Source organism: Myiozetetes cayanensis, unplaced genomic scaffold, assembly GCF_022539395.1.
Source record: "Myiozetetes cayanensis isolate MyiCay16 unplaced genomic scaffold, myiCay2020 scf14, whole genome shotgun sequence".
Classification (NCBI taxonomy): Eukaryota; Metazoa; Chordata; class Aves; order Passeriformes; family Tyrannidae; genus Myiozetetes; species Myiozetetes cayanensis.
Genome location: NW_026087048.1, coordinates 684,003 through 703,886, shown reverse-complemented (window position 1 = coordinate 703,886; position 19,884 = coordinate 684,003). Strand labels below are relative to the sequence as shown.

Below are 19,884 nucleotides of genomic sequence, written 5' to 3'. Positions count from 1 at the left end.
TTTAGGCTGCCCTCTGTGAATGAAAATATAATTGTCTTTTTATGAGATGCGCTAACTACTGCCAGACAAAGAAAATGTCTTTAAAAAAATAATCCCTCAGTGTGCCTGACAGTGCCCAGGTTAAAGAGGCAAGGGGAACATGTGGGTCCATGGCATGGTGCCAGCTGCCAGCGTGCAGAGTGCCAGGAACACGGGGAATGCAGAGGGGTGGCACTGACTGCAGGAGTGACTGCCAGGGCCCTTGTCCTCAGTGCCACACGGGCTGGACTGGCACACCCAGACCTGCTGCCTGCTGGCTGCACTGCTGTCAAAGTGGGGGCTAAAAGCTGAAGTTAAATCTCGTAGGATTTCTTTCTGAAAGCGGGTTTTTGGTGCTGGAGGAGCAGTGATGTGCATCTGGGTGAGGTAAGAGCTGACACAAGGAGTTTCTGCTCTCCATGCTTACGAGAAAAGCTTTGCAAAACTAAAATTTAACTATTTATAAAAGAAAAAGGATAAGGGGAGACCTAATTGTTGTCTAAAATTACCAGAACAGAGAAAATGACGTATTATAGTAGGAATATCTTTCTAAGCATAGGGATGGTATAATAAGATCTGTGACTTGGAAACTGGAGGTAGATAAGGCAGACTGGAAGAAAGTTCACCAGCTTTTCAGTTGCAAGTCTCATTAACCATCTGGAATTTGATGGGTTTTCATCAGCTGAAGTCTTTAAATCAGTGCTGATTGTCTTCCTAAAATCAATTATGTAGCTTCAGTGAATACAATCACAGAGTCATTAATGTTGGAAAATACCTCCCAGTATTAGCAAGTCCAACCTTTGAGCAAACACCACCGTGCTCACTAAACCATACCGTGAAGTGCCACTTCGACTCATTGATTGAACCCTTCCAGGGGTGGTGACTCCACCACATTCATGGGTTTATGAGGGTAAAATAGGAGGGTTTTTAAATGATGATGTACTCAGGACAAATTTAATTGGTTGAAACTCTGCTTTGGAAAACATCTTGTCTAATTTCTCCCCTTCGTTCATTACAAAACTATCAGGAACCTTTTATTAATAACTTTCCTAAAAAAAATTGCATTTTTGCATCTCAAATTACAGAAACAACTCAGTTTTAAGAAAAATGCAGTGACAGAAGAGGAGGGGAAAAAACCCAAACACCAGTAAACACCTTTCTGTTACCTTTTTTTAGAAGTCCAGGGTGTTGAAGAAACAGTAAATATTTCAGTTTATTTTTGGTAATAATAAAAGCTGTAACTTTAATTGTTCTGGTTTACATTCAGTGAAATTTCAAAATAAGAGTTGCTTGTTAGTTCAGGGTAAGAAAGCAGTGACTTGGCCAACTTTTCAGAATGGATTGAATGCAGTTCCCTACTTAGGATTTTTGCAGTAAGAGATCTTGACAACTGAAAGAAGCCCACCTTTGCTGTTTTCTGGACATTTACTATTCCTATGGTGAAAAAATTAAGACCAAAGCTTTCTTGGTGCATCCATCACTGTGTGCCTAACTGGAGGAATCAGGAAATTGGTGGATGTTCTTGTCAGAGGAAGTCTCTTTTGTGATGAATTTGTACATGCTGTAAATCATCAGGCACTGTCCTTCAAGACAGTCCATCTGAGTAAAAGCCTGTCAGACTCTTGCAGGACACAGCACAGGCTTTTGTTGTGCTCATCTCTGGTAATTGTTGGCCCTTTCTCTTCATGTGTGCACAGCGTTGTAGAAATATGTTTCACCACCTGCACGTTTCACCTTCCTTGTTCAGTGTGGGCAATTAAAATCCTTTCCCCTTCTGTGCATTTAAAAAAATAACTTATAAAAGTAGATGGGAATACACTAATGCATACATTTATACATCCTTATAAATATACTTGGGTTTTCCAAGAGCTCGTGCTTTGTTCCTGAATTCTGGACGTGAATCTGGGTACAGTGGAAGAATATCCAAGTTCCCTCTCACTGCAGCTGATCTGTGTCCACCGTGTGGTTTGTACCTTGCTGCCATCTGTCCACTGGCACACGTAAGAGGGGAAAATTCCAGTTAACTCTGAGCAGCAAGCAGGAGATGGTGGTGGTTTTCTGGTCCGTGGAACAGCATCAGGTGATCCTGGACTTGCTTTTGACCTGTCCTTCGTTTGAGAATGTATGAGCCCTTAAATGTTTTGCAATAACTAAATTGTTCTAAACTGGATTTAAGGAACCTAGACAGAAAATTTGAGAAAATAATATAAAAAAAAAAATGTAGCGAATGTATTACTTTATATCTAGCTATATGTAAAGTAGCTACACTATGCTAATTATCTGGTTGTCTAAATTAGTTCAAGGGTTCAGTGGTGATCACTGCTGGAAGCCTTTCTCCTGCAGGACTCTTCCATAGGAAATCCTGTGTTCTTACCAGCAGCCAGCTGCTGGCATTATCTCATCTGCAGTTGTCAGTGACTTGCTCTCCATGACCTGTCCAAGTCAGGTAGCACTGCAGTGTTTTTGGATGTGAGTGCTCCCAGCCCTCAGCTGGCTCTCCCAGGTGCCTGCAAGGTCAAGAGAAGCTCTGCTCAGGTAGAGTTTGTCTGCAAGCTGTTTTATTTGGCTCAGTTGTCTGTGCATTTGGAATAGTCCAGGGGGACAGCACTACTAATGGAGTAAATCCTGGCCTTCTCCATTTACTAATGGAGTAAATCCTGGCCTTCTCGAGTGCCAGTGGCTGTGTTACCCCTCTTTGCTCTCTGTCCTCATTCACAAATGCCTGCAGGGAGCTGCCAGGCAGCTCTCTGCTATTTCATGTTTGGGAGTAATTATTTGAAAACCTTTGCTTGTTTTAGGAAAGCAAACTGAGATGCTAAATGTGGCTAAAACAAGGAAGGTGCCTGGACTGGGGTGGATTGTGAAGGCCTTGCTTGGGCAGCTTCTCTGGGGGAAGTCTGTAAATGTTCACACGTTCAGCAAAAACCTTGTTTCAGGTTAGACTTTAAAGTTTGTTTCTGGTCATCTGGAGATGTTCATATGTTCTAGAGAAGGACTGCTTGCAGTTTAAATTTCTCCCCAGACATCTCTTCAGTGTTTGTTCCTGAGGTGACACCCCTCTGTTCAGGGTTCAGCAGAGGGAGTCAGTGGTTCGATGTCTTTGTTTGCCTGATATTATTTATAATATTTGTTTTGTTTTGTCCCTATAAGCAGATCATAGAATTGAAATGATGCTTGCTTTCTGATGTCTCAGATGGAACATGCAATTACAGAAGCCACATTTTCTTTTCCTGTGACACTGACAGTATTCACAAGGCCTGTGGTACACGGATGTGCACCCATAAGCTAATCCATACAACAAATTCCTTAGGGAAGATGGCAGAGTTTCTTCTCCTTCTCCATCAAAAATTGCCTTCCTGTGGTTAAGAAATGTTTTTATAAGGGAGATGGAGATAATCTGAACAGGGAGTCCACTCTGTCTTGGAATATCGGTCAGTGTCTGCTTCAGAAATAAAAAACACTTGTCTGGAGTGAGAATTTCCAAAGGATCTGGAGAATATTGACTGCACTGCATTATTTATATTTGAGGATGGAGCTGTGTAGGGAAACTGATTTTATTTTCTGATCACTGGTAAACAAACATGCACAAAAGCTTTTAAGTTTTAGGTAAATTAAAGCCCAATAAAGGCAGCATTATAACGTACCCAATTTTGCCATCTGTGTTCTGAAGAATTTGAAGTCCCTGCTGTGACAGTTCCTCCCTCCTGAAGCCCAGTGTCAGGATGACCAATTCTAAGGAAGTTCAGGCTCTACCTAAGAAGGACTTTCTGCCTTGCTTCAGTGATTTCTCCTCTGGGATGCCATGGCTTTGTGTGTCTGGCAGTTTTGTGAGGCTTGTTCTTGTCTGGGTGCTTTGTGAGGCCTTTGGATGATTGCCTGGGAATTCCTGCAGTGACTGTGATCAAGCCATGGGACATTCACTGGAGTCCCAGTCCCTGTGGAGCTGGAGATGCACAGACATCCTGGCTGTGTGGACAGCCCCTGTTCACATCAGATGTTCATGGATGTGCTGATAAATCCAGCCTGCAGGAGACAGAGAACTGGCTTTGTGTTCTCTCAGGAAAACTGTAAATGGCAATGTAAGACAAAATGGAAGGTTTCTTCCCATATTTAATTTCCAGTGCAGCAGCTCCTGGAGAACCTCACCAGAAATCATGGGGGTGGGGAAGGGACTGTACTGCAGCAAGCAGCAGATGGACCAAGTCAGTCTTCTCCTTTTACCCTGTTACATGAGTAATCACAGAGATGTGATTTCAGAGATGGAAAAAAGTACATGTTAATCTAGAAACCTGATTTATCTGGAAAAGCTTCCAGGGATTCTTGAGCAGCACCGTGCAAATTGTGTGCACAGTTTGGGATTCCTGGTCTTGGTTTTTTGGTGTGCCCTGAGCAGCACCAGCCATCAGGAACATCTGGCTGTGCTGCACAGAGTACATCTCTGCTGGCTCTTTGCTGAAGCTATTTCTGACTTCTGTAAATGCTGTATGAGTGACAGTGATCTACTGTGGGCCCTGAGGTCTGCTCAAGTGTTAATTAGTTCATTGTTTTTCATAGTGTATTGAAAGCTTTTGTGCTCCATTTGAAGCTTGAACTGTGATTCAGTCCTTAGGGTGCCCCACCCGTCAGGCAGTTACAGAGCAGGAGGTTGGGATGGGGGATCCCTTCTCTGCTGTGGTGTTGCCCTGGCATATCATCTGTTTGACATCACTGATAGATGAGTATCTGAAAAGGGAGAGGGAAAGACAAAGAAGAGGTTTTGTTTCCTCTCTTCTGTGTCAGGCCTCTCGTGCTCCTCTCGGGGTGGGTTTCCCTGTTTCGATTTTGTCTCAGCAGGAAATATTCCAATTAATTTACGTCGCAGATGTACCCAGTCGAAGCTCAGGGCTCATTTTGCCAGGCACTGTTCCTGTGTCATTACATGAAGTTTGGCCTCTCTTTTTTGCAGTCTGGTATAATAACACTGTACCTCTGTAGTGCTTGAAACTGTTTATGGGCAGCTGCCCCGCTTTGTCTCCAGCCTGGAGATTAATTCACTTCCAGTTGGAACCCCCAGTATATTTTCTGACTGCTAAAATTGGGTCTGGTTTTTTCCTGTGCTGCCCAGTGTCCTTCCAGTCAGTGACACAATTGCTCCCTTGGAGGTTTAGGCAGAGATTGTTCTATTCTGGACTTGAACAGGTTTTTGCTTCTGCAGGAGGACAGTCTCTCTATGGAATGTTGGTCTCTGTGCACTCTGGATGCATTTTTGTTTTATTCCTGTGCTGGATGCTCTGCCAGTATCACTGTGGAACACCTTTGCCTTTTCTGGAAGGATGCTGTATCTTGCTCAGGTGTACAAATGATATTTAAGTTGCTGGATATGTGATTCTTCATTAACTGACAGCATAAAGGGTTAGTCTTCTAACTAATGTGTTGATGAAATTCTGCCAGGTAAACGTTGGAAATCCTTTGTCCTTGAGCAGAATTCAGTCACTTGTAGTCAGGGTAGAGAGGTTTTTCCCCTCTAGACTATGATAGTATCTACGTTATCAGGGAATGGTGGTTTTATATCACACTTCCTTTTCTTCCTAAACAGCCCATAACTCATCTCTCTCCAGCTGTCTTGCTTACACTGTGCCTTTCAGACTAAATGCAATCTTGAGCACACTGAAGTGCAAAAAGAGCTTAAATACCTTTAAGGTAAATGCTGACCATCACACTCAGTTCATTTGCAGTAGATTTCTGCTGTTGGCCAAGATGTTCTGTGGAAAGGTTGAGCTTCCTTAAATTACCTGTTTTCCTCTCCTCTCCCAGGTTTTGCATCACTTTGATCTTCACTCCTACCAGCTTTCTGAAATGCTGGCTTTGGTTGTTTGAAGGACTGCATTGGTACAGTCCAGGCACTTCAGAAGGACCTCTGTAAATGTTCCCCTGTGATAACTGCACACAATCTGACTGGGGAAGGAACAGAGCTGAGTGGGATGAAGTTCAGGACACCTGGCAGTGTTAGCTTTGCCCACCCTGCCCAGGGACATGTGGCAGGTTCATCTGAGCCCTGGGAAGAGCTGGGAAAGGTGTGACTTTGTGTTAGAAACTCCTCCTTGTGTCATCTCCACCTCTGGTACAATCTGCTTGGTCTGTAAAAAAGCCTCTGCAGAGTTTGTCAGGATATCCCAGGTGAAATAAAGGCATGAAATCAAAGCTTCTGGCAGGCCTGTGCAGTGAAATGGAGCACAGATACCTTAGAATGCATTTCAGGGATTATTATAATCTTCTCCAGTTGCATTTCATTATACACTGCTTAATTCATGTGACATGAACCTAGAAAGAGATTCATGTCTTCTGTAGCAAACTGACTTCTTCCTGTCGGAGGGAAAAGAATTGATATGCTGATAAGTTTAGGAGAATGATGTGGAATGTCCTCTAGAAACTTCCATCTGGTTTCTGCCACACATGGTGCCTTAGCACACATTAAAAGAAAAAAAAAAACCAACAGAAGAAAAAAGATACAAGCAAGGTAATCAACAAGAATTATTTACTGCTTGTTTTTTTATTTGTGTTTAAAAATTAATGCCTCCTTTTTTTGTGTAAATTAATAAAGCAAGGGACATTTCTTGTAAATGAATTTCCCATCCCCCACCCCAAAAATGTGGAGCATCTTTCTCTTTCTTTTGCTAAAACATCTGGGGCTCAGTGGAATAAGCCTATGGAGAAATTAAATGAAATGTTACATTTCTGTGTTGTCAGATGTCTGTCAGCTGCAAGTAAGAAGAATATTAAATAAATCCTTTAGGCTCTAAGTGCATGGCTTACAGAAGGGTTAAGGGTTTTCTGTTTAAAATTGACAGCTTCTCCCACATGTCATCTTAGTAAAGAAATCTAAAATATCTAGAGATAAAAGAATGTGTATTTATATCTGTATAAATATATCCATAATATGCAGACATATAGATGACATAGATGCAGTATACATATAATATACCTATATATTACCTATAAATTCTATAAACATGTAATACCTGTATTTATTTCTTTGTGTGTTTCTTGGTAAGCTGCTCAAAAATCATAGCAGATGGGGGGGGATTGTGCTACTTTTTACTAATGGGAAGGACAGTTGGCAAATAAAAGTCATCAGTTCTAGGGATTGGAGGAGGCAATTCAGCTCCAGAGAATCATATTTTTGTTATTGTCTACATTTTATAATGGCAAATATGGAAATTATTTATCTGACTTCAGCTGAAGAATGTATGAAGTGGGTAAGGAGAAATCTGTGATAATCTGATGTGCATAGCTATTGAGCATGGCATTTAATTTTTTCAGTCCATGGCAAGGTTACTTTAATTGTAGTCTGGGTGCTCCATAATGTTGCCTTCTATAAACCTTGCAAAAGATATAATCCAGTGAAAAAGGTTAACAAAATCAATCTAGAAATGTATCTAAGATACTGCTATTTTCTCTTTATTAATTTCTCCTAATAGTTTAAGACATGGAGAAAGAAGTGGAGATGGGGGGATAGTTTGGTTAATAGGTTGGTTGGTTTGATGGTAGATATTTTTGCCCCCTTTTTTTTTTTTTTTGAACAGTTTTGATACTCACTACTGTGCAGAGGTATGTTTGTGTCCTGTACAGCAGAGCAGACCCAAGAAATCTCTCAGCAGGAAAACTCACAAAACCTACTCTGTGTGCACTGGTAGTTTCAGTAACAGATCACATTTGTCCCTAAGCTTTACAGTGTTTTCCATGTGTAAATGTATTTTCTCCAGTGTATTCTGGCCTAGATGTTGTGTCTCTGATGAGGGAATGAATTAGATGAGGGAATTCCAGGGCTGGATTATGTCAAGCAAAAGTGAGTTGACTTCTCTTCAGTAAGTTCTTGTGTCAGATTAGTATGATTACCCTGGCTTTCCAGGCAGAGAACCTGATAGAGAAAAGCAGAGTTGCTTGCCTAGGTTGGTGGGAGCCTTTGAAACGTGGGGAGCAAAGGGGATGCTGGGGGTGCCCTGTGGAACTCCAGCCTGGGTGTCGTGGGGCTGCAGTGCCAGCTGGGCACACAAACAGCTTCCTAATCCTTCCAGGTCAGGCTGGGTATGGTAAATATCTGCTCCACTGACGTACAGCTGCTACTGGAACAGTGTGGGTTCCAGGGGGGAAATCCTTGACCCACTTTACCGGGTTTAGCTGTGCTTTGTTAAATTCCTGAGGTTTCTCCTCCCCCCCCTTCCCACTGGAAGTCAAGTTTTGACGTTGTCTGCCATAGCTGGAAACACTGACAGCAAGCAGGGAGAAATCTGAGGCAGGTGTTGTGTTGGGTCCCACTGAAATAGGACTTGGGGAAGTGGAGTCCTCCTGCTCGTACATCCTGACCCAATAAAAGAGGAGCAGAGGAATGGAGAAGTGTGGGAGCAGAGGTGAAGAGCTGTCAGTGCCCTGCACTACTGAATAGGCAGAGTGGGCTGATGTCATTGTGGCCACAGGAACAAAAAAACCCCAGAGAGATGCTGGGCTTGATTACATCAGTTCATAAAATGGGCTTTGCTCTCCTCTTTGCACCAGCAGCTTTGATGCAAACACTGATGTAATGCAAGCACACTCAGTAATAGTGCAAAGCAACCATGTTGCATTTTTTTAGCTTCAGAGAGGATTCTTTGTAATTGAAGAAATGGTGATTGTGCCACTCATTTCAGTAAGTACCTTTTATAACATTGACTAGATGACATTCAGCTGGACTGGCAGAGACACATTTTCCTCTTTTGGTGCTGTTTCTAGCACAATCTGTAGCTGGAATGGAAAATTTTACTTCTTCATCCTCTTTTACATATACACAGGAACTTGAATAAAGAAGAATGGAAGTCCTGCATTATATTAATGCATTGAAATGTGCAAATATATTTCCTTTTTTTGTTGTTGAACTTCCTGCTCATTCTGCCAGCCTGCATGAGAGTTTGAATGGGTCCCACTAAGAATGCTTGCTGAAGTGGGATTCCCAGCTTGCTTCAGGGGGGACTTTGGCTCAGCCAGAACTCCTAGGCTGGCCAATACCAAACCATCTGATATTTATCTTTTGTGGCTTGTTTCAGGAACATGGGTACAAGAAACATGCCCCCATGCTGATGTGTTTGCAAAATAAGAGCTTGAATCTGTTTTGATGTCGGGCAGTGTAACATGAACATACAGATACTGTCACTAAGGTATCTTGGGCTTTACTGAAGGTGTATTGGTGTTGCAGGATTTTTTGACTGTCTCTGTTAGATGGTAGCTACCAACATAACCTGTGCTGTGCGTTCATACTTTACCAGCATGGCTTGAGACATGTTTAGAATGTGGTTCTGGCAAGTACTGAGAAGGTGTACACTGAGTAATGCTCTTAATAAAAGTGGACCACTAGGAGTGTTGTGAAGAGGATATAGATTTAGCACATGAGAAATGCCAGTAACTATTCCCTGATGATGAGCTATTTGTTTAGCATAATGAAGGCTGTGGAGGAGGAGGGTCATTTTTGGAGTAACAGCATGGTGAGAAGGGAGTGCTCGCTGGGTTATTTTGCCACTGAAAGTCTGTACCCATGGAAGCATAAACCATCAGTTTGGCACACTTAATCTGGATTGCTGGGCATTTCTCCTTTAAAACTCTGTCTTGCCAGCTCTTAAAGAGTAGGATTAGACAGTTAAAATTTTTGTTTCTTATGCTATAAAAATAGTTAACAACCTTCTGTTAATATCATGCTAAAATCATCAGACAGCTCTGTTGTTTACAATAGGAAATAATTTCGAGATGTATTTCATTCTCAAATTAGAAAAAACCACAGCTGCCCACAAAATTTACAGTTTTCCAAAATATATAGGAAAATTATATTAAAAAAAAAAGAAAAAAGGGAGGAGGGGTGAGAAACAAGCGTTCCCATTTCCATGGAAGCTCTGTGTTTATGTAAAGTGCAGCAGCTGCACTGCAAACTCCCCTCTCTGGATGACCTCAGTCCTGAACAAGACAGACTGTTCCGGGTGCAGGTGTGATTACTGAATTATTTGTTCTGTTTTGGTGTCAGTCAGTTACAGAGAAGTATTATGGGTAAAATTTGTATCCACTGAATAAAGTGAATTGGTAGATTTGGTATTCTACAGTTCACTATGTGCCTTCCTGCTATTGCAGAAATAGTTGATTTTATTCTCTTGAATTACATTCGTTAAATAGGACAGGCAAGAGGAAGCGGCTCCAGCAACAACCTCTGAATTCATCAGGCAGGCAGAAAGGCAGGATTGGACTGAAGAGTGTGCTGGACATAAAAGATAGTTTTGACAGCTGAATTGTGATTTTTTTTTTTTCCCCCAAGAAATGTATATGCTGTTGACATGGGGAATTTTAAGTTTCTTCTCCATGTTTCACAAGAGCAGTGAAAAATGCTCACATGCATATCCAGTCAGCCTTGCTCTGAATGGGATTATCCCTGTGGAGCTGTCAGTGGTTATCCAAGCTACCTTGGATCACACTGCTCAGGTGTCAGTACTTTCTTGTGTTCTGTGTGCCTTTCATCTCTTACCAATTTATGAAGTTTAACAGAAAGATCCTTTTCCTTCATTTATGTTTGGTGTGGGCTGCCAAAGGGTAGGACCACATGTACTGAAACGTGGCTGCTTTTCCCACACTTGTTTCCAACCAAACAAGTCCAATCAGCCTGTGGGGAACTCAGGTTCTTGAACACCTCGTGTGTAGGATTGGCTTTTCAGTGTCTTGGAAGAATCAGCACAGATCTAGAATCCATGAAGACAAGTGCTTGCAGGAAGATGGGTGCAGTTTTCTCCAAATATTTACATTCAGTGCCTGCTTTGGCAGCCTTTAAAGAGAAAACAATTTATTCACTGTAAGATGTAAGACTTCAGCAGCCAAGGCCAACTTACAGTTGGAGAAGGTTCTCCCTTTGGCCACTGGAAGTGCAGTAGAAGGACACAGCATTTCAGATGAGTGGTGATGGCAGCAGTGTCTTCTGTGCAGCCACTCCTCTGTTCCTTCTCTGTACTAACATGGTAGAGGAATGACTGTTGGCTTTGTGCAAGGCACAGAGCACTGGTACAGAAAATGTGTTTGAGAACCTGAGAAAATTTATTTTAAAAGGGAAGTGGATTAATATGAAGATTCCTATGCCAATAGCAATGTACTCATAAACACATTTGTGTTTCCTGAGCTTGCCCTATTGCATTGTGTGCTTTATTAAGTAAAAATAGATGGAAAATGGATGGAAGTTTGTTGAGACTGCCTGATTTTAAACAGTGGTTCTTGTTTCTGATCCAGTGGAATTTCTTTAAATAATCTGACTCTCATTGAAGACATGTAGGGAAACAGATCAGCTGTCTCTGAGGGCACAACAAGGGCTTGAGGAGTTGTGAATGATAAACCACCTTGAATGGCTGGCACAGGTCAAAGGACTGTGTAATCCTCTGGACTGCCAGTATTCCATGATTCTCCTGAGCATAAGAATTGTCTGCTACCTATTTTTATTTTAAACCATCTGAAACAGATAGATCTTCCTCGTGCAATTGGTAATGCATTCATGGTAGGACTTGGAAACACATCAACGTTTCTAATGGTGGGAAGTGGCTGAAGAGGGATTTGGCAGGTCAAGGACAGCTCAAACACTACCCACTGTTGGAGTAGTGAGACACTGTGGCAAACAGCTGGTATTTCTGAGTCACTCATTTTGCTGTTCCCAGCTCACTGCTCTGTCTGGCTGTGTGGGTGGCCAGGTACGTTTCTAGGCAGGGAAGTCATTAAAGCTGATGTCACATATCACAGTCATGCTATGGGGGAGAAGGGACATGGTTGCATCCCCTCTTACCCCTTCTAAAGCCTTTTTGCACTTACCTACCTGATGTCTGTGACCACCAGCAAAAAGGGTAGGGGAGCAAGATGGGCAGGTACTGTGTCTCCAGGGGTACAGCAGCTTGTGCCTGTAGCCTCAGCCATGGCATGCCAAGCACTAGGCTACAGACCCCTGCCAAGGGGCAGGAAGGCTCTTTCTCAGAAACAGAGCTATAAATGTCTTTGTATTCATGTATTCATTTGCCTGTCTGCTTTTTGGAGGGTGGATGGTGGTTTCAGGTTAATGGTGGTTGGTCTGATGCCTCGAGGGTGTAAAGGGTAGGTATGGTACAGCTGGGGCATGTTGAACTTCAGCAGGGGCTGGTGCTTGAATCTCTTCTGCCTCCTGTGGAGCTGAAGGCTGAGCCTCGTGGGGCTGGGCAGAGGTCCCAGGTTAATTTAGAGTTCCTGGTGTGCTCCTGTCTGCACCAAGAGCTGCTGTGTCCCTTGTCACCAGGCTCGGGCATTGGGCTTCAGAAAGGGCACCTCCACGTACAAACTTAGGGCAAGGTCCCACCTCAGCATGAAGTTACAGGAACCTGCCCAGGGTTCTGTATATGTGTCCTTTTGTTAGATTGGGTAGAGTGGAAAGTCTCCTGCTTATTCTAATGACAGAACCTGACACATCTGAGTGACCAGCTGAAAAAAGACACTCAAGTACCCCAGTAAGTGAGGTAGTGCCATTCAGCATTCTCAGACAATGAGAATACAACTTGAGATACATAAGAATTGTTTCTTTATGATCTTTGTGCTTGACTGCGTGTTTTTCTTATGTTCTTTCAGGTAAGACAGTGAGGTCTTTAACTGCTCCAGAAGAGTGTCTGGAAAGAAAATGTCTCTGGCAAATATGTACCAGGTAACACTGGATGGTGGGGGAGCTTCTTCACTTTTAAGATGTTTATCTGAACCAGTCTTGGTGAACTGAGTAACACCTGACTTTGGAGTTACAGATTCAGAGGAAGGAAATCTTGAGCTCTTAGTCACAGAAACCAGAAAAGTGCCTGCTTTTCATTTTTATGTAAAGTGCTGCTGCTTTTGATATGCAAATGGGGCACTGTACCCTGTAACCTCAGTCTTCTAGAAAGCAAAAGGAAGGGCAGAGAAAAATGCGTGTGGTGCAGGAATCCAAGGGATATGGAAACAGGGTTCCTGCTCTCTTTCACAGTTCAGTCCTAAATTGCAATAAAGCAAAAAGAGATCAAATCAGTTTGGACTCTGAGGGCAAGGACTGCCCTGTGTCATGAGGGGCATTTGAGAGTTGCTGCATGTGATGAATATAAAAGGTAACTGAGCTGAGTGAATGCTGAAGTAGCTGTAGCAAGCAGTAATAGAACTGAGTGGGTTGCAGCCGAGTGACAGCTCATCATGTCATCATCATGTTTTCCACTTAGAGCATCTCTGAAAAACAAGAAAGATGGTTTAATTCTTTCTGGTCTTCCTCTAACAAGAGATTTTGAGTAATTGTTTTCCTGGAAAACGTTCATTGACATCTGAGCTGTAGATACTTATTTTGAGTGGTAGGAGAGTTATTGCCTGTGGTTCACAATATTTTCTCCCCCCCATACCTCATTAAATCAGAGGGAGAATTTCCCTTAGTCATTTTTCTTTTTCCTTAGTCTCCTCTTGTCCAGAGGTCAGGCTTGCTCTGCTGGCATTTCACGATGCAGATGATCACTCAGCACAGCTCAGGCTTTGTGTGTTCCGCTGTCTTTGCTGTCCATTCTTTTCCCACCCACCCCTGAGGCCTGGGGAGCTGCAGGGAAGCAGCACAGAAGGACACGCAGCCACTGACCCTGCCATGGCTCAGCCCCAGCGTGGGGACCAGGCTGACTGCAGTCCACCTTCCTCCGCTCTCAGTCCTCAGTGCTGAGGAGAAACTGGTTCCACCATGACATAAAACAGTGGCAGGTTCTCAGTTTTTACAGGAAGCCTCTCACTAACCTCTAAGTCAATAGCTTTTTTTTTTCCTTTTTGCATTATCAGGAGAGTGGCAACTGGAAAATGGCTTTATTGGGTGAAACAGGATTTAGAGGTCTCATGAGGTGAAGCTAAGATGAATTGGAGAGTGCACATTACACTGTGAGCCTTTAGACATCTGCACACACTGCATGCTCTACTTTTGGGTTATATTTTGTCATCCAGTAGTGACCAGAGAGGTCCTGTCACAGCTGATCAGGTACTTTGGAATATGACCTAGTACTACTCTTCCTTAGTGGGCTTCAGAGCTTGTCAGGTTTTGTATCTAGAGGTGTGTTTTATAGTTAATAAAGTACGGTTCTTTTAAAAGTAAAATTGCTTTTATTGTTTGTAAAGGTGAAGCTGTCCCTGTGAACTTGATGAGGTGCTGTAAAGATGTTTTGGAGGGTGGAGCTGTGGCTGTGTTGCTGCTGTGAAGTCAGCAAAGGGGGTGCTTGGTGTAGATGTGAAAGAGTCACTGGAATTGCTTGCTCCGGTGTTCTTTTGGAAGAGGATGCCTGTGTTTGCAGCAGTGCACTCCACTGCAGTGCTGACGTTTGTACAGCTCTCAGCCAGAGGTTTTCCTCGTGCAGCCCCCTGAAGTGTCTGCAGGCCTTGGAAGTTGCTCTGCTCCTGGACTGTCCCAAGACAGTTCTCAGTGCAGCTTTGATCACTTACTGTTGTGGGGGTTTTGCACATGTATAAAATTTAAAAATAGCTTTTATCAGAAATTTATGGAAGATAAGTTAGTTGGAAATCATCAGAAATTAAGAAGTCATTCATCTTCTGCCTAGGAATGGCAGAAGGAATGAAGGACATACTGTGAGATTAGTAAAAGGAATAACTTTGTATGCCTGTAATGGAGTATGATAGAAGAGTTGTGATTAGAAACTTTGATTAGTGAAAAGAACTAGTGATTAGTAGTTAGTGATTAGTAGTAGTTCAAGGTCTGTCTTGTACCAAAGTCTGAGAGGCTCGTGGGAAAGGATAATGAATGAGCAAGGCAGATTTTTATATATATATATATATATGCTCATGCATATATAGACATGTATTTTTATATATATTTTTAAACTGAAACACAGTTTAATTTAAAAATTTTCAAACTATGGAAAAAAAAAGAGAATCCACAGGTAAAAGTCAGTTACTGTTGAGATGCACTGATGATCTTCCCCCAAGATTTGAGTGTATTTGCTTAGTTAGAGAGCTCACAATATTCAGAGGATATTTAACAGGTGAAGCTCCTGGACAACCTTCTCTGACCTCAGTGAAATTAGGATTTCTTCCTGTGTGTTCCAAAAGATCTCAAACACACTGTCCTGTTGATGACTACGTGTTTGCCTTTATGTGACCAGTCTAAACAGTAAAACTAATCATGCAAATAGATTTGTATGGGTTTAAGCTCTGCCAAATTCAAGACAAAATAAATGAAAGCATGACTTAAAAAATAACTTTCTCAACTGTTAAGCCAAATGGTAATTATTTTGAAACCTACACCAATGCACTTGCTGGCTTTGTATTATCCACAAAGAAATTTTTACTCCAATATTTTATCTTAGTAATGATGGCAACGTGTGAGAGAAAAAATGTTAGAATTGTTTGTGATTTAGGGTACAGCACAATTCTTAGGAGTTTGTATGAAAACAGTGAATTCAAATGTTAACAAAAAGCTGGGGCACACCACACTAAATATTCTTTACAAGACTTGTATTTTAGCTTACAGCTAACCTTTATTTGATCTTTTTATGTGGATTTTTCTTCAGTATTCTGACTATAAAAGGGGAAAAATTTCTTTTCTTTGCAAATCCTCTAACTGGTTTATATATTGGAAAAAATAATTAGGATTTGAATTACATGTCTTGGAGCTTTTGCATGTGTGGAAATGTGACATAATTTTTGTTCCCTGAAACTTAACCCTTTAATGAAAGTAAGACAACAAAATGAGCATTTGTTGAGCTGATAGGTGAAATCAGGTAACTTTTTATTTAAAAGCCAAAACAAAAACCATTTTCTTCGTGAAGTTAAACAGAAGTGGTATGAATTTATCAGGAGAGGCACTGTGAGTATGAAATGTAACCAATTTTTTTCAAAGTATTTTCTCAGTATTGGAGTTCCTGTGGGTCCTGATTTCTGAGATGTTTTAATGCAAGTGCACAGATAGATATGTAGTCAAGATCAGCTTCTGGAGTTCAACTTTAGATCCATTCCATTTTTAACTTTAAAAAAGCCCCTTAGAACTCAATAAATTAAGAACTTTGAGCTTTCAGTGGCTAGGGGGGAAAAAGAGCTACTTATTTGATAGCATTTAAAAAAATGATTTTGTTCAATGAAGTGTAGGTGTTCACACTATTGGGGAGATAAAACCAAGTTTTATGATCTTGTATTTATTTCTCAGTCCTGTTTACAGAGCCTTGATGGGATCAGCTGGCTGCAGTTCTGACAGCACAGAAGAGTCAGATTAATTTAATGATGTGTAACTAGGCAGGGAAATAATTTAGTCTTTCTTACTCTTGGTAAAATGTTCCTCGGCTGTTGAAGGGCAGGGAGATGTTTCAGTTAATTCACAGGACAGGTAGGGGTGATGCTCTTCCCACAGATTTTACCGGTGAATTAACGTGCAGGCATTTGGCAATGTGTGTGGAGCCCAGCCATGCACACCCAGCTCCAACCACTGCCTGAGCTCCAACCCCGCTCCCTCCTGCACTCAGAAAGGCCAGGACTGTCCCTGCAGTTGTCACCAGGTGGGAAGGGCCAGCCTGGGCCAGCCCAGCCGTGGCACCCGTTCATTCGAGTCCCATTGCAGCTGGTTTATTTCAGAAGGTGAATGTGGATAGTGGATAAACTTGGGAGGTTCGATTTAGGCACTGGAAAAGTGCCTTTGCTTTTTTTGATAAAGAAGTGTATGTCATGTGTAAGGTCTTTAATTAAAAGAGAATTTTCCCTTAGAAAAAGGTGTCTGTAGGTTTTGACCAGTCAGACATTTACTGTGTTTTCTGTGACTTTATGATGTTACTACAGATGTAAATCATAATTGAGAAGCTTATCATGTCTTAAACTGCAGCTTTGGACAAAAACTATCAACAGTGACATGTGCTCCTGAGAGCTAAAGGGAGTGTACAGACAGCTTTCCAACACCTCAGTGCTTCTGTCAGCGTTCAAATAGCTCTTACAAAAACTACCTTAGTGCCTAATCCTGACAAAACCTGAGGTTCTGCCTAAACCTCCAGATGGGCATTTCCACTGTTCCCATTACAGCCTTTCATGATGGAACTGATCAGAATAAAGTTGTTCACAGAGGTTCTTGTTTGCAGTTTGAAGCTGGAAATCTCACTCTATGTAATAAAAAAACAGGTGTAGCCATCATCTGCATGACTGGAAGTGTCTGCTTTGATTTTCAAAGATTAATTTTAAATCTGATCTTAAACAGTAATTTGATCAATATATTGATTAATAAATGCATTAACATGCAGTGCTTATTAGAGTTTAATCGTGCCAAGATATTACTACACCAAAACCTTCATGAGTCATTAGTGAGAGATTGTCACATTTTGGTTATGCCATAAACAAGACACAGATGGAGTTTGGAGAGTATTAATTACCTTTATAAGAACTGACTGCAAATGTTTCGTGTTCTTTCCAGAAAAATTTTCTTGTAATTGTTTCAGTTTGACTTGTGTCATTTGTTTTTCTTTCACGATGTGTGAATCACTTTGACAGAGTAACCAAACAGCTGAATGCAGACTTGAATACTGAGGTCCAGTTCATTGCTTGCGTTGGCACTTACAGTTGTGTTCCAGTCTGTGATTCACCATCACAGGTACCCACCTGGCTTTTGCACTCAAAGACACGTTTTGTGTCTCCTTGGCCGTGGCTTGTGCTGTTGTATGAACTTCCCCCAGTTAGGATGAGACCAGTCTGCTTCCTCTCCTTCTCCTACCCTCTGATTTGTTATCCTGTGGGTGCATGCAGGGATCCAGGGATGGTGTTAGCAGGGGATAGAGAAAGCCAGGAGAGACTTTTCTCTGCAGTCCCTTGTGCACTCACGGTTTTACTTCAGTGTTTTGCTGTCTGGAGAGAGCTTTGTCCTGGCTGGTGTTTCACCTCTGCAATTAAAACAGCTGTTTTTAATGGAACTTTAGGGAGACAAAGGGGCACTCTGATGGCCACTGATGCTCTGGGTGGTTCTTCCACGTGTGCTGGTTCTGGAAGTGTTAAGTGAGTTGTGTGAGTGCCCAGCAGGCTGTGAGGGCCCCAGAGCAGCACAACAGCTCCCTTGGTTTGCCCCAGCAGCGTTCCTGATGCACCACGTGCTCCCAGTGCTTTGTGTGCCTGAGTGTGAGGTGTGCTGGGAAAGAAGCGGTGCTGTTGGGAAGGAATCGGGTGAACTCAAAGACCTGGAGCTCCATTTCTCAGCTAAGAGAATTTTGGTGTGATTCTGTGTGCTTGCACCATCTGCACACAGCAATATAAACACTCAGTGAAACTGGAGTGAAGTGGGGGCAACGTTTCAGTCTGGAAGTCTGACATAAAGACCTCTGCAAGAGTTAAAAGAGCAATCTCTTTAAAACCTCTTGATTTGGCATGTTGGCTTGTTTCTTAAAATGCTGGGAAGCAAATGTGTGATATCTTTAGCCAACAATCTAAGTAACATTTTACATGTGAAATTCAGTAGATATTTGTAAAAATGTGCACGTAAGTTCCCAACTGCATGGAGTTATGTGTTCATTTTCTAAATCTTAAATATGCTGTGTTTGTGACCACCACCCCTTGGAAATACTCTGTGTATGAAGATGGAGACTGCTTGGCTCTTTCTGGTCAGGTTCCAGTAGCTGTTTTCCCTTCCAGTGGAATTCCACAGAATGGTGAACTCAGACAGTATTCTGGGTGGCTGCCATGGGTTCACCAGGTGAAGGCTCAGCTGAACCTGTAGTGTCTGATGGCTTTAAAAATGACCAGTGAAGGTGTGTTGTGTTGAAATAAATTTGTGTGACAGCATATACTTGGAAAAAATACGGCTGAGAGAGTGAAGAAGGGAAGTAGAAAAGAGAGGTTGCCAGTCTGTCTTTGTAAAAGAAATATATTTTACAAATACGTGGATTTGCTGACATAAATACAAAAGAAAAAGCAAGTTGTATATGGAGGAGAAAGTGTAATATGTTACAACTAGGAGGAATAAAAATTAAAAGAATTGCCAGAAAGCGATTATTCTTAGTATTTAAAAATTGTAAGAATGATAACCCTAAAAACTTTACAGAAGTATGTTTTAAGACCTTGATTAATGACACATAGACTAATAAAGGAGCAGAATCTAGCACTGTCAGAAATGATGATATTTGGTCCCAGTATCACTAAACAGGCTGTAAGAGAAGAGCATGTGCAGATCATTATTGCTCTCTTAGCAAGTAAAGCAGGTTAAAACTAGATGAACTACAACATGATTGCAAATCCAGTCAGGAAGCAAAACATTTAAGATAAAGCTCATTAAACCACTCAGTTCTGTGCTTCATGGCTAATTTACTTAATATTGAGGATTCTTTTAGATCAGGCTGCAGTGCTTTGTTGGTTTGGGGTTTGTTGGTTTTTTTTAAATCATATTTTTTTGAAAAAAAATCAATAAATCTCAACTTGCAGATGAATTTTTCATAAGTAGAAAGGGACTAAATGTATTAGATCAGCTGGAATAATTTACTCAGTTCTGTCACTGACAGCACTGGTCAAAACTGGCACCTCTAAACTGAGGTTTGAGGTAAATTGCCTTTGTTTCTCTGAACCAAACAGGAAGAGGGCTGGACTTACCAGAAGCTGTGGTGTGATGTGCTCAGCTCTGCAGGGACAAAGCAATGCCCCTCTCAAGGCAGACCAAGTGGCTTTGTTGAGTTCCCTTTCAGAACACTCCTGTCTGGGTTCACGTGTGCCAGTGGGCAGGTGCTTTCCCTCCTGAAAGTTTCCTTTCTGTTTCTCTGCTGGATCGTGCACTTTGCTTAATCTGAATTGGACTGGGCTCTGGCTCAAGTTCTTGATAGAAAAGCTGTTGTCATCTCAGCAGTGAGATACTGAAGTGCTTGATCCAGTCTTGGGAAT

At 41.9% G+C, this 19,884-nt stretch overlaps 1 protein-coding gene across 5 annotated transcripts in view; it reads left to right on the top strand.

Moving 5' to 3' along the window:
- The window catches only part of OTUD7A (OTU deubiquitinase 7A), a 108,730-nt gene that overhangs the window by 20,408 nt on the left and 68,438 nt on the right, over positions 1 to 19,884 (top strand). For all 5 annotated transcript variants that reach the window (XM_050309882.1, XM_050309881.1, XM_050309883.1 and 2 more), the window contains exon 2: positions 12,631 to 12,703. The gene's annotated coding sequence lies outside the window, so the exon portion shown is untranslated. The remainder of the gene's footprint in view (positions 1 to 12,630; positions 12,704 to 19,884) is intronic.